At 39.6% G+C, this 14597-nt stretch overlaps 1 long non-coding RNA gene across 2 annotated transcripts in view; it reads right to left on the bottom strand.

Annotated features, from left to right (window-relative positions):
• Positions 1-10436: 10436 nt before the first annotated feature.
• Positions 10437-14597, bottom strand: part of LOC307043294 — a 28734-nt gene continuing 24573 nt past the window's right edge. For both annotated transcript variants that reach the window (XR_013809320.1, XR_013809321.1), the window contains one exon: positions 10437-10558. This is a non-coding gene — a long non-coding RNA (uncharacterized lncRNA). The remainder of the gene's footprint in view (positions 10559-14597) is intronic.

The following is a 14597-nucleotide window of genomic DNA, read 5'->3' as shown; positions in this document are numbered from 1 at the left end:
GCCTGGACTCTATCTAATTTTTGAAGAGAAGAATATGCAGCTGAACCATACACTATTAGTCCATATTCTATGGCTGATCTAATTAAGGCTGTGTATACGTTCCTCAAAGCAGCTTTATCAGCCCCCCACTTAGTGCCTGCCAAGCACCTCATAACATTTAAAACCCTTTTACATTTATCTACTACTTTATCAATGTGAGTATTCCATGTGACTCTCTCGTCCAACCATATTCCCAGAAATGTAAATGTCTTCACTTTCTTTAGATCTTGTCCATAAAGTTTTAACCTAACCTCCTCACCTATCCTTTTCCTCTTAAAAAATAAAGTTTCAGTTTTTTCCACCGACAATCTAAACCCCCATGTCAGAGACCAGCTTTCAATTTCCGTAATGGCTTCCTGAATCTTAGCTACAATATATTTTACATTTCTGCCCCTTTTCCAAATAGAAAATAAAAGAGGACTGATGACACTCCCCTGCGGGGTTCCATTTTCAACTTCATGCCCTCGAGAATATGACTTGCCAACTCGGACTCTGATGGCACGGCCAAACAAAAAATCCATAATCCAATTATATACATTATCTCCCAGACCCATAATGTCCAGTTTTATTAATAATCCTTCCTTCCACATCATATCGTATGCTTTTTCCACATCAAAGAATACAGCTACAACACACTCCTTATTCGCTTGGGCTTTCCTGACTTCAGACTCCAGGCACAGCAGTGGATCTAAAGTACTCCACCCTCTTCTAAACCTACTCTGATAAGGAGTCATTAGCAGGCTTGGAATTTCGTCATTTTAGGGGCAAGGCCATTTGCCCTTTGGTGTCACACGTTTGGCACAAAGGCCATTGAGGGAAACATTTGATTTGGAGCTTATAAATAAATAACTTCACTTTCTGATAAGAAAAACACGCAAATGACATGGGAAACAAATCACTGTTTTAATCATCATATAGGCCTATGCCTCCTTAGTATTACCGTATATAAAATACTTTACTTTGAATAATTTGTGTTTGGTATGTTTTCCATCTACTACTTCTCCCATTCACAAATCCAAAATCAAATCAAAAAATCTAAAATTATATGAATATGTAGCCTAACAAATATATTCAATTTCAGAGCAGAAGAAAGGGTCAAACTCTGCACATACATCATTCGTGTGTGTGTGTGTGTGTGTGTGTGTGTGTGTGTGTGTGTGTGTGTGTGTGTGTGTGTGTGTGTGTGTGTGTGTGTGTGTGTGTGTGTGTGTGTGTGTGTGTGTGTGTGTGTGTGTGTGTGTGTGTGTGTGTGTGTGTGTGTGTGTGTGTGTGTGTGTGTGTGTGTGTGTGTGTGTGTGTCTTTAATCAACTCCTCACAGCTCTGGTCAGAAACTGGACAAAAGTTCAAAACTGTCATGGCGAATACAATCGCTGCTTTAATTATGTCTTTAGGACGTTGTTGTGAGTGTGGACGGAGCAGCTACAGGTTAGTTCAGCCTGATTGATCCATTCAGAAAACACGCATTTTAAAAGGTTTTTCGCTTGCCGTCTTGTCTGCAGACTCGGCAAAGCATTAATTCATGTTTTTTACTAACCGGTATCAGTATGTAGTTACATCAGCATTATTTTGAAACGTGTATTACAATTAAATCACTGTAAAATAGGTTAATTTTGTGTAGTTGGTTTCCACAACAGTATTTACATTGAAATAAGCCCCGCCCCCTCTCCAGCGCGTCCTGTTTGAATGACAGGAGTAAACACAACTGACAGCCGCGGTGAAACTCCAGCGGTTAGAACGATGAGAATATTCGCATCGCGTCCGTTGTGAACGCAGCATAATGCAGTTCAGAAAACAATGTTGTGACGCTTTTAAAGCAACTTCGAGATTTTAACAGTGTGAAGGGCACACAGGCCATGGTGGACGTAGGACGTACAATTATTTTTGGGGCATAACGGCCATGGCCGTCGTGAAAATCCGACCCTGGTCATTAGTTCCTTTTTCTCAATGTAGTATGTCAGCCTTTCTGTTATCATTCTTTCCATAACTTTACACAAGTGCGATGTCAGAGCTATAGGTCTATAACTGCCTGGACTGGTTGGATCTTTCCCAGGTTTCCTAATAGGAATAATGACTGACTCTTTCCATATTATTGGCAGCTTCCCTTTCTCCCAGATCTTATTGTACATCTCCAGCAGCTTTCCTAATGCAAAATCACTTAATTTGGTCAACATTATATAACATACATTATCTTTCCCTGGAGCAGTCATTGTACACTTACTTAATGCTCTTCTCAACTCTTGAATAGAAAAAGGTATATGTTCAACACTCTGCGACAAATGTCTTTCTTCATATATATTAGGATGTTCATCTAACACTTCCTGCCTCCTGATCTTACCTTCTTCTGTCAAATTTTCTGAAGAATGAACTTTGACAAAAAAAAAGAAATGTCTGCCTTCTCCAAAGTACCAGTGGCAACTTCCTCTCCATTCTCTAACACTGGCAGGTTACTCTGCTGTCTTATTCCCCTCATCTTCTTAATCATTCAACATACTGTATCTAATGGCGTGGTTCTCCCAATACTTGAATAGAATTCTCTCCAACACTCTCTTTTTGCTCTTTTAACAATGTTCCTCACCTGAGCCTGTGCCTTTTTATATTCTAACAAATTATGTAATGAATGTGTCTTTCTTAGCTTTCCAAACAGCCTGATTTTGTTTCGGATTGCATCATTACAGTCTTTGTTCCACCACGGTACCATCTTAACACATTTACTAAGTTTACCAGTTTTATTCCCAATAGTTTGATTAGCGCTTTTAATTATATTTGAAGTAAATTGCTCATTTATTTCATCAATACTTCCTGCCATATCAATCTGATCAAAATAATTATCGCACAATTTAGCAAACATCTCCCAATTTGCTCTAGAAAAAGTCCATCTCATGATACCGTCTAGCTCAACCACATGATTTATATCAAACTTGATTATAATCGGAAGATGATCACTCCCAATACTGTTATTTGCCAATACTTCCCAACTGCTACCAGAAGCTAATTCACTTGTTACAAGAGTTAGGTCGATCGCAGACTCTGTTCAATCTCTAAAATTGAGTCTTGTACCTTGCCCATTATTTAAACAAACTAATTCCTTTGCCTCCATTAAATCCTCCACCACCTGTCCATTGTAATCTGTTGATCTCCCTCCCCACATTGTATTGCATTAAAATCACCACACCATATTATATCATTTCCTTGACAAAGACTGTCTAATTCCTCTATTTTGAGTTTATTACATGGATTATAAAAATTCAGGACACTCATTTTCTTTTTATTAATCCAAACTTCGACACCCACTATTTCTAAATCATGACTGTTCTTAAATGTTAGCCTACTCTAAGACATGACTTCTCTGATAAAGATTGCACCTCCCCCTCCCTGGCCATCATTTCTATCTTGTTTTATAGCAGTATATCCCCCAATTATGAAGTCCAAATGAGTCTTCAGCCATGTTTCTTGAATACAAATAACGTCTGGTTTTTCTTTTAACTGATATATATAGGTTTTGAATTATTGTCCATTTGCAATAAGGCTTCTAGCATTCCATTGCAGAATGAGAAAAACCATTAATCTATTCATTAATCTGTGAATCATCATTATTGGTGGCTAGCATTTCATGTATCATTTCAACGGTTATATCCTTTATCCCCAAAAATTCACCTGCTACTATTGTTTTCAGTCTTGACCTCTTTTTTGTCTGTTGTAACGCAACATTCACCAATTTTCCAATAAAGGCCACACATTTGTACTTATTAACAATCAATGTATCCTCTCCTATCACACACTTATGTGAACACTTTGTGGAGCTTTCCTTTGCCTGTGGGAGTTTGGGAAAATCTTTTGAAGAGAACATACTTGCTGCTACTTGGGATTTCCTAGCTATGTTTAGTGAAACCTTTTCTGTTGCTTCAGCATATGAGACTTTATTTTGTACTTTGTATCTCTGCACGTCCTTGGCCTTTTTCTGCACTTCGCAGCCCTGATATGCAGCACTATGTTCCCCACCACAGTTACAACATTTCACCTTAGCACCTGCAGTACAACTACCATATTCATGTTCCCCCGCAAATGTTGGACACCTGGGCTTAGTTGCTTTGCACTTGTCTGCCACATGCCCAAACCTTTGGCACTTAAAGCACCGCAGAGGTTTAGGGATGAATTCTCTAACTGGAAAGCTCATGCAACCGATCATTATCTTCTGTTGTATTGTTTCTTCAAACTGAAGAAGAACAGACAAACTATCCACTATCTTACCCTGATACCTAGTAGGAAGACGCTTAACTACAGACACTTTTCCCCCTTTAATTTATTTCTTGAGTTCTTCTATGCCGATTTCTATGGGAACTCCACTGATAACTCCAAGTATTTTCCGATTTGCTCCAGGAACATGGCATTTAATTCGAACTTCATTCAGGGTCTTCATTTTCAGTAACTTTTCCTGTTGTCTTGCATTCATCAATTCAACCAACATCCGTCCTTTAGTCAGAAATCTTGCTTTCTTTATCGATCCAATTTCTTTGTGAATCGCTTTAGTCAAGGCCACTGGATGTAGCTTAGCTGCAGATTGCTCACCAAACTCCACGATCACTTTCCACTCTTCATTCTCAATCCTTTTCTTTACTTTCTTCAATTCATTCTGCGAATCAGATTCACTAAGACTGTCACTTGACATGTCTATCTTCTTTCTTGAAGACTTTTTCCTTACTTCATTCCACCCTCCTTCTCCTTCAGATGCACTTTCCATATCCTCCTCTCCAGGACTCAAAGACGCCATTCCACCAGCTGCTCTCAATCTCGCACTAGCACTCGCACTCGCACTCACGTCAACGTTTACTCCAACCTCCGTCTTCGTCCAGAGCGACCTGCTACAATGAAAAACCAAAGAACCTATATAGTGGCTTGGCCAAACCAAGTTAAAACCAAGGGATAATTAATAGTAACAGAATACACAAAGGACACTGATAAAACTGTTAAATATGTTCTTTATTCTCGCGTCCAGGAGAGAAGCTTTAAAATGAGACTAAATGGAGTCTCTGAAAAGATTCAAATGGGATACTTTAATTAAAAAAGGCGCGGTAGTGTTACAGACAGAATATTGTTCCGGCAGAAAACAGCTGTGATCTGGCTCTCCTGAGCAAGAAGAGAAGCACGAATCCCCCGTTCGGTGCCGTTATATATCCTCTGCTGGCTCCTCCCCGCCAGCCGGCTCGCCTCGCCTCTAATGTCCGTTGTTGCATTTAAACAGAGGATTGGTACTTTTCACCTTCAACATATGCTTAACACGCCTTTTCTCCTCATATTATCTTTCATCACTTTTCATGTAACACATTCTAAACGCTGTAATCAATACTCTAAAACATACAGAAAATGCTTCACGGCTGGTTTGGTTTCCGGACATTCCGGATGTTGTCACATGCTACTCTCGTCTGTAAACAATAGTGTATTCAAATAAACTGTACTTTCATTTAATATTCAGCATGGTAGTATCTCGACATCTATAGTTGTAGTGTTAAATCAGTAGGTTTCGGTTTTCACCACACCACGTCATTTCGCTACTCAATTCACCTCTTTAGGAAATCGTATATTAGCCACATGCTAAATGCTAACCGTAGATGAAGGATTTTCAGAATAAAAGCTGAACTGCTTGTGCACAAGAATTTCTGGTTTTTCAGTATAAAAGAGCATTTAACTTGACAGTATCTTTAAACCACATTATACCATCAAAACATTGATTTTAAATTTCTAACAGTCCCTCCTTACACACCTAAAAAGTGTGTATAATACTGAAATCAATGAGTTCTTCATCTGAACTTCGCATAGTACATATCTCATATTACAATCATGCAATCTAAATGGAATGGTTCAACAGGCTTACCTTTACAGAAATACAAAATAAATTATTTGCCTGTGCTCAAACCTAAAAGTTTTCCCTTGTGTATAACTTCTAGTGTTTGCATTCAATATCATTCTTCAAAATAGCAGCAATGGCTTGCAGTGGCGGCCGGCCCATAGGGGCGCTAGGGGCGCCCCCCCCCCCCCCCCTCTTCCCACATGTTTGATTGTCATTCAAAATAAAAAATAAATTAAAAAATATATTTCCAAACATATATATTTTTTATTATTTATTTTTATTTTTAAAGAACAAGGTAAATATTATATAGTTGGTATCAGTAAAATGTATAATCTACAATAAAATCTTGTTTAAAATTGTTTTACGATGTCTAAAGTTACTGATAAGTCACATGTTTCCTGCCTGGCCGCAGTGTGTATCATTACCCTCTCTCGTCCGGGCGGTAGAAAGGAGCCCTCAGCCAGAGCAGCAGCAGCCAACAAGCCGACTGTTGCTCTCTGTATACTATGCCGCCGAAACATAATTTCAGCCAATCAGCGTCGTCAGATCTGATGCTCAAAGGGCGCCCTTTCAGCGCCCTGGCCTGTGTGTCTGTGAGTTGTTTGGACTCGTATCCAAGGTGACGCTACAGTAGTTGTCGAGGATGGCTCCGGTGCTAGTGGATCGCTAGTGGATCGCTAGTGGATCGCCGGAGCTGTAGATTAACATTTACATGCTTATTGTAGTTGTAAGGGCAATGCCTGTGGCACCATGGAGCATATGTGTGGGCTGGACCTGTATTTTACAGGAAAGGAGTGATCAGAGGGTTGAGTTGTCGATTCTTGTTCAGTTTTCATCTTCCTCACCCTCTCAGATTTTGAGTTGCGCGCGCTGCTAAAGAGACGCGCTACAATGGAAACCAAACAATGGTGTAGCTGTATTAAAGTCCGAGTGGAAACAGACGTGAGTAAATCTGATTTTGTCAGAAATCGGGAGATCTGGAGGGTTGGCAAGTATGACACACACACACACACACACACACACACACACACACACACACACACACACACACACACACACACACACACACACACAATGTTTGTATTTAGCCTCCTGATTTTAAATGCCCTAGTATGGTTTTGTCACCATTGCCGTAGCCCCACCAAAAATATTTTCCACCAGCCGCCACTGATGGCTTGGTATCAGAACATTTCTTCCTCCCTCCTTTCACAGAAACCGTTCTCATACCACGCTCAGTGTTAAGGCACTTGTTTTTACAAAGTGAAAAGAAACAAACCATTTTAGAATAGCAATGATTTATACAACATGAAATATACCATATTAGAATAGTATAACATAATTAAATCAAATAAAATGGACTATCTTAGAATAGTGTAAAATTAATTGGAATAATACAAATATACTATCTTGGAATAGTATGAAGTCAATTGAAATGGATTCACTCCATTTTAGCATTTTAAATTTGCTCACTTCTTCACATGATTTCATCATTTAAAGAATCACATCGGCTGGACATTCATTGATCAATCTCATCTCCGAACATCCATATCATTTAAACTAACTCATCATTGTCATGAACATCTGTATACGGGGGTTGGTCGTCTTGTTCTGCTAGCATTTGTAACTGTTTCCTCATGAGAAATGTACCCTCCCTCCTTTCATACCATTTAAGGTATGAAAGTAATATGTTCTCTAGAAGGGGCCGTTGTACGTTCTACTCTGGGGTACGGCATTCTAGACAGTCATTTCTGGGAGAAGATTTTGGTCAGTTACAACAGTTGTAGAATTTCATCACTTAAAAGTTCCTACTCAGTAACTTTGGGTGGTCTGTTCTAATGCAGTGATAAAGTCCCTGAAATGGTGTGAAAACTCGTGGAATATCAATAACTCATTATACTAATTTATTTTCAATTCTGGTCTACTTAAATAACTATGCTAACCCCTTTAACAGTGTGTGGAACCTTGGGTGCCCGAGCATGTGATAATTACTTCCTTCCTTAACAAGGATTTTAAAAACAGAAGTCATTTCATGAATGGTTTGTAGTTTAATTCAGGAATTTACACTTATGGCAGATATGTTTCTCCTTTAAATAACATCTCTAAATGTCAGGTCATCCCTGATTAAATGGTGTCTTTTAAAACTCATACTCTGGTGCCGTGCGCTCCCTGTGAAGCTGCAAGTAAGATTTAAAACATCTGCAGGGTGGGTTGAGCGACCCCTTCTCCCTGAACGATATTTGTTGTAACAAATATGCACCATCACAATGAGTGATCCAAGGCCCTGCATGTATTGCTCCCAACTACATTAGTTTAAAAAAAAATCAACTTTGCTATCGCTCTTTGCCCAGTGTCTTTTTAAAACTCTACATCTTGGAAGACAAACAAATGTTATTTCCTCCTTAACAGTTATCCTGAGGTAATAACCATGCTACAATGGAGAAATCAATACTTTAGATTTGAATACTATCTTTGGCTTGGTACTAGCTCTACCTTTAACATTTTCCATACAAATAAAGATTTGTCTGCTTTTATAGAGTGGTTACTAAAACCATCCCTTTAAACTGTAGGTCTATACTGTAACAAATGAAATCTTCCCCGAATTCACACATGAATAAAAATCTCTTAAAGAATAATTTATTCATATGATGAAAAGATTGAATAATATGTTCTACCCTCAGTGTGTTTTTAGGGTTATTTAATAGTTTCCTCTTTATAAATTCACCAATTGATTAATTCATGGCTAATAAATATTTTTCTTTACGTATTTCTCGTTGGTGAATAAGTGTGTTTATGTGTAAACTCACTCACTCCCGTTTTCCTTCTCTCCCCCTATGGTTGTCAAGCCACGACCCCCTCACGTTCTGCCGTACCATGCCAACTCCTCCGTCCTTTCTTCTCCTCAGTCCACCTTCTCCTCAGTCCATCTGCTCTTGGATCCTTCCGCTGTAACTCTTTTCAGTGTCCCATCTGCTTTGCTTTTCATCTCCTCCTTTACAGTCTCTACTGGTTGCATGGAGGGCGTATTCCGCTCTCATGTCCCACACTCTGCTCTTGTGCCCAAATCTTGTGGCTCAGCTTGGAACTTCATGTCCTGTGGGGGACCGATGAGAGTGTGCCTTTTTATGTCACCTGTAGTTCTGGATTGCTCAGGTGGAGATGGTTCAGCTCTGCTTCTCTGTCTGTTCGATGGAGGAGGAGTCTTCCGTGGTGAGGTCTTTTGTCTGCTTGGGAGTTGGGGCGTAACGTTCTGACAGGCGGAGAGATAGAGAGAGAGAGATCTCGGGATGCATTATCAATAGTTAATTCTAACACACTGAGGTAAAATAAATCCAACCTTTTCCACTCTATTTTCCTAATCTTACTATCCATCTTATTTGTTAAATGTCTTCTAAACACAATTCATGTCTACTAATAATTTTACCATATCCATAAACATTGCTTTCACCCACTGTAACATGTTTACTCCAATTAACTCTTTCAGGAAACCATTTTCTTCTATAAATTTAAATACCTACATGTTTCAAGCAGCACATATTTCACACACTATAAAAGAACGTCTCCATATTTTCTCCATCACTTTAATCCCACTGTTATTTAGAACCGTAGTAACTTTTGTGACTGGACATATCTGCAATGTCGCCACTATCTGCTGGGGAATCTTGTTCATAGAGTTTGAACATACAAAGCTGTACTTGTGGGTTAGTAGCCTGTGTCTAACAATCATTTTCAATAATTGTGCTCAGGTCACCGGTCGGTTGTTCATAGCTTAACAGGGGGTGTTTCTGGTACAGACTAAAACATGGATCCAGTATATTTGGAGATTCCCCTAATCTGTAAATCCCCATCACTTACATATCCCGATCACTTAAACCCGTCTCATCATTTGATACAAGAACTGCATATAGGGGGGGTGAATCATCTTGATTATAACCGCCTCTTGTTTGGGACCGAGTATTTCTAACTCCTCCTCTTGTTGCTCAGCTGATCTTTTGGCTCTGGGGATAAGTGAAAGTCTCTGAAACACAGCTGGAGTCTTTTTAGTGATGTGGGCATTCTCTATGAGTGAACTAATGGTTCCATGTTTTACTTGTTATTGTACTCCCCATCCAACCAACAAGGTGCCAAGTGTAATGAGCACAATCAACAATGCTATTCTGCCTCTTATCCCTAGGGGACCCCACAATTGGTTTGGCTTTGTTCTTGTCATCATCTCTATTTTATCCATGGTTGTGTCCGTTACAGAATTTAAATAATGAGTACAAAAATAACATACAAAAAATTTGACTCTTTTTCAGATGTAAAACAAAAAATAGGTTTTCACATTAATGTACAATCTATAAAAATCTATAGACAATTTGTCTTTTGAGCTGTTTCTATCTTTATCTTATTTCTATTTATTGTTTTGTTCCAGCTCTGCCAAATCAGTCCTAACTCCCAATAATGTTCTGGAAGTTGCCAGTGAAGGGTGACAATGTGTGAGGTGGTGTCAATTTGCTCCTTTTTCTTTACCTTTAAACCGGAGCGCGTGTGAAGTTTGTTACAACTTTTCACGCTTCCGTCCACCGGGGATGAGCCCACTGTCTTTTGTGAACTTTCACCCTCAACCAATCACCTGGCCGAACAGGAGTCTCTTCTGGTGTCTCGTCTGGTATCTCTGTAGTTTTCCTAGCCTGCTGTGTAGACAAAACTTGCATAATATTACTCAGAGTTCTGACATATTCATCCACTTCTATTCGTCTAATATCTAAAACTGGACCACTCCCTCCTTGGAGAAGGCCCAAGCTTCGGCATACCTCTTGTTGTTATGAGACCTATTGTTGACTACATTTTATTATTTATTAACTACAACGTCACTGAAATCAACATATCTGTATAATCATGACACTCCCTCCTTTGAGCATAAAATGCTCAATTCATATTGCAATGATTACCGTATTATGAACAGGACATGTAAAACCCATAACGTTGCATTAAATAAATATCAATTCTCCGTGTACCCACAAGGCGTACAAAAATGTCATATGATGTATGACTTTCTGATGGCATAAATGCATATTCACAAAAGATTTTCCATTAGCACTTCTAATAGTTTACTTGTTTCAATAATGGCTTTTGTCATGGTATTATGCATCTTCGTTGCTGCGAAAAACAATACCCCTGGTGTCGCTAATGGGTCTCAATAATTCTAGGATTAGAGGATTGGTTGACACTGTTGAACTAACATATGATAAAATAATCTTTCTCCAAACTGGAGGGAAAATATGAACTATTCTCACAGAGAGTGACCTGCATGAAGGGCTGGTGCCCCTCACTCAAATGAGATATTGCCTTAGGCACTACACTATAAATCAGTAAAGTTACTCAAGAATAAATAAATAAAGACTGATTCTTGAAACTGTTGTAAAAACCCTACAACTTCTTCATCCAAGCTCTCAATCAGTGTTATGTTATTTAATCTGCGGCTCATGCCTTAAAACAGATACTTCAGACCGATTATAAACTTGTGTTTATGAGAAAAATGTAATCTGACTCCATAAATCACATGATTGTTTGATTAAAAACTGCACTTCTGGCTAAGAATAAATGAAGTTCCCCTTTAAACACAGCCCCGGTCTTCTGACGGGGTCTATCTATGTACTGGCTGGAAAATGTTGGGCCAGTCTCTGTCGCTCCGTCACAGTTCTCCCGCTAACAGTCACTCTCTAGTTCAGCTGGGTTCTTGTTGACTTCTTCACTGGTTTGAGACAAGCGACCCTATTGGAACACCTCCCTTTGTAGCCAGACTTCACCACAGCAGAATCGAGTTTCTGTTTTCAGGTCTGGACAGCTTCACGTCAGGTGTATCGCCCCTTGCATATTTTTGGGTGGAAGCCCGTCTTCTTGAACTCACTAGTTGTGTGGACACAATAGTTTTCTGTGTGGGGGAACAACATCACTCGTAATGTATTTTCCTTCTCATAATTACAAAAATAGTCTGCTAAATGTTCTACTCTGCTACTTCTAATCTGTGGATGCTCTATGTGTAAATGCAATATTCTACTCACTATCTTTTAAATAACATTCAACCTCCCTCCTGTGGTGACATATGTGGCTCTATGTAGCTGGATTTCAAAATACTCTAGTGCTGAAGATGCATCACCTGATGGTGTGGTCCTCTAAGCTTCCTCATTGTTGTGGTTGATACCAGGCTGTCTGTGGCATTTGGTTCATGTTTGGAAATCCTGTACGTCTTTGACATCTCTGGGACCCCCTGCCTCCGTCGTCATCATGGAAACTGCATGGTGGGCCGTTGTTTGGTGCATGTGGTGGGTATTTCATTTGTTGTTGTGCCCAATGGCCCAGCTGATTGCATAGCATCCCTCGAACCGGAGAACTTTTCCTCTGCCTCTGCCTCCTCGGAAACCTCCTGGTTGTTGGTTCTCCATCTGATTCTCTGGCACTATCTGAGATTCAACTGTTTGAGATGTCTGCCCTGCATTCTCTGGTTCTTCCTGAGCTTGAATTGTTGGAGGAATCTGCCCTGCGTTCTCTGATGTAGCTGCCATTTGCCTTGCCGCTTTCTTGTTTTTATTTGCTTCGGTATCTTTCTCAGCCATTTGTATCTTCAAGAGTCTTAGTTGTAATGTTTTAATTTCTTCGTCTTTTTCCCTCTGGGTTGCTTGGTATTTCATATCGTGGTAAATGAGATGTTGTCTCCATTCTTCAATGGGTATAGCGTCTAATGCCACCACATCTCCCAGGCTGGCCTGCACTGATTGGGGAAGGGCGTTAATGACCGCGTTCTTCCACAGCATTACGACAGACGGTGAAACGTCATGTCGTTCTCCTGTGCAGTCCTCCCACACTCCTTCACATCTCTTCAGGAAGGCATACATGTCTTCCCCCGGTTCTTTTCTCAGGCTGTTGAGGGCATGTAAACTCCGTGTTGTTGGGTAGATTTGACGAATGGCAGCCCAATACCTCGACCTGACTTTGTTGAAGAAAATGTAATCTGGAGAGTTGGTGCATTTGGCCTTGGAATCCACTGCTCTTGCCTCTAGTCTTCCTTCTATCCGTCCAAGCAGTGCCCTCATGTCTCCCAAGCACAGGTGGTCTTGGACTGTGTATTTCTCCAGATCATTCACCCACTTCTGACCTCCTTGTGTAAGTGGAGGTAGTTTTGCCGCTAATGCTTCCATGTCTCTGTGAGTCCATGATTGGTATTTCAATCCTCCTTCTCCAGCCGTTATCACCGGTAGCATGAGTGTTGAGCAGTTCTTGAGTCTTCCAGCTTCAGTTACGGTTGTGGTGTCTGGAGAACCTACGCCTTCTCTTCTCTTGAGTTGTGCTTCCATACTTTTGCTGAGGTCTTCCATCTTTCTGTTGAGCTCCTCTTCCATTCTTATGCCTACTTCTTCCAATCTTCTGTTGAGCTCACCAGATTGGAGTTTTACCTCATACTCCAAGTCTTTGACACGTGTAGCTGTGGGGAGACCGTCCAACTCCAATACTCCTCCTAAAACACCTAGAGTTGGAGCTTGTATTGGGGGTTGAAAGAAACTGTATTCTTCTGTCATGTAGGGAGGAGGCGCATCTATCAGGCTTGGAAGGAGCTTTGAAGGTTGGATTACTGGAGCTTCTTCTGTCTTTTCTTTCTTATCTTCCTTTGCTGTGAGCTCTGCTCCTTGAGCCACATACATGATGTTCGTTGATTCTTGGCTGACACATTTTAAATGGAGTACCAGACTTGTGACTCTAGATTTTCTTTTTTCAGCTCTGTTTATAGCGCTTTTAGCAGGTCCATACCAAGGGGCTTGTCCGGCTTTGATCCATGCTTGTTGTTCTCGCAGGTATTCTCAATTTTCATGGTCAATTACTGCTTTTCTATGGGCTTTTGTTGGTGCTGGTTGATCATCAGCTGGATACAGTCCTCTCGTTTGCCATTGTTCCAACAGTTTCTCCATGTGGTTCCATGTCTTTTGTCTAAGATTTGGAACTGTTATAGCATCTGATCTGATTTTTATCCTTTCCTTGATATCTGCTGTTGAGCCTGGCCCTGCGTCTAGTCTCAACTTAGTTTGTTTTGGTGACATGTTCTCTAATTATTTATTAACTTATCAAAGATGAAGCACTAATCTTCTGACTAGCACCTTCGTTGCTGTTCGTCCGAACTTTAAATCTTTTTTTTTTTTTTAAGTTGCTCAAGGTTTTATAAAAAAATTGTTTTTTAAGTTATAGAATTAAAAAAAAAAATTTTGTTTATAGTTAAAATATTAATAAAGTTAATTATTAAATAAAAAGTATGCAAATTTAAAATATGAAATGTTAAAATAAAGTTGTACCGTGTATGGTTTTGACTTTGAAATATGAATATGGTTCAAATCCAAATCTCCTGTGTACAGTGCATACCGAAATGTATGAAATTATGCTAATGTCACTCCTTGTGTTAGCTTCAATAAATTGGTGTTTGAAAAAGTATTATGTAAAGTTTCTTCTCTTATAATTAGAAACCACTTGCAATTCTATCTTGGCGATCAAGCATGTGTTTATTTATAACACTTAAAATGATACTTCACAATGTTATGGTGTTTCTTGTATTTGTGTAATAATTCTGTACTACCACCAGAGTGCGCTATTTTAATTTCCAGCTTAATCCACTAGGGAATAGCTGTTGCAAAACTGACTTGTTTTTAACAAGGAGAAACTTATTTTCCTTAAAAATATCTTTAAAAT

Source organism: Notothenia rossii, assembly GCF_949606895.1.
Source record: "Notothenia rossii genome assembly, chromosome: 6".
Classification (NCBI taxonomy): domain Eukaryota; kingdom Metazoa; phylum Chordata; class Actinopteri; order Perciformes; family Nototheniidae; genus Notothenia; species Notothenia rossii.
Note: the sequence above shows the minus strand (reverse complement) of the source record. Positions and strands in the feature narration are given on the sequence as shown.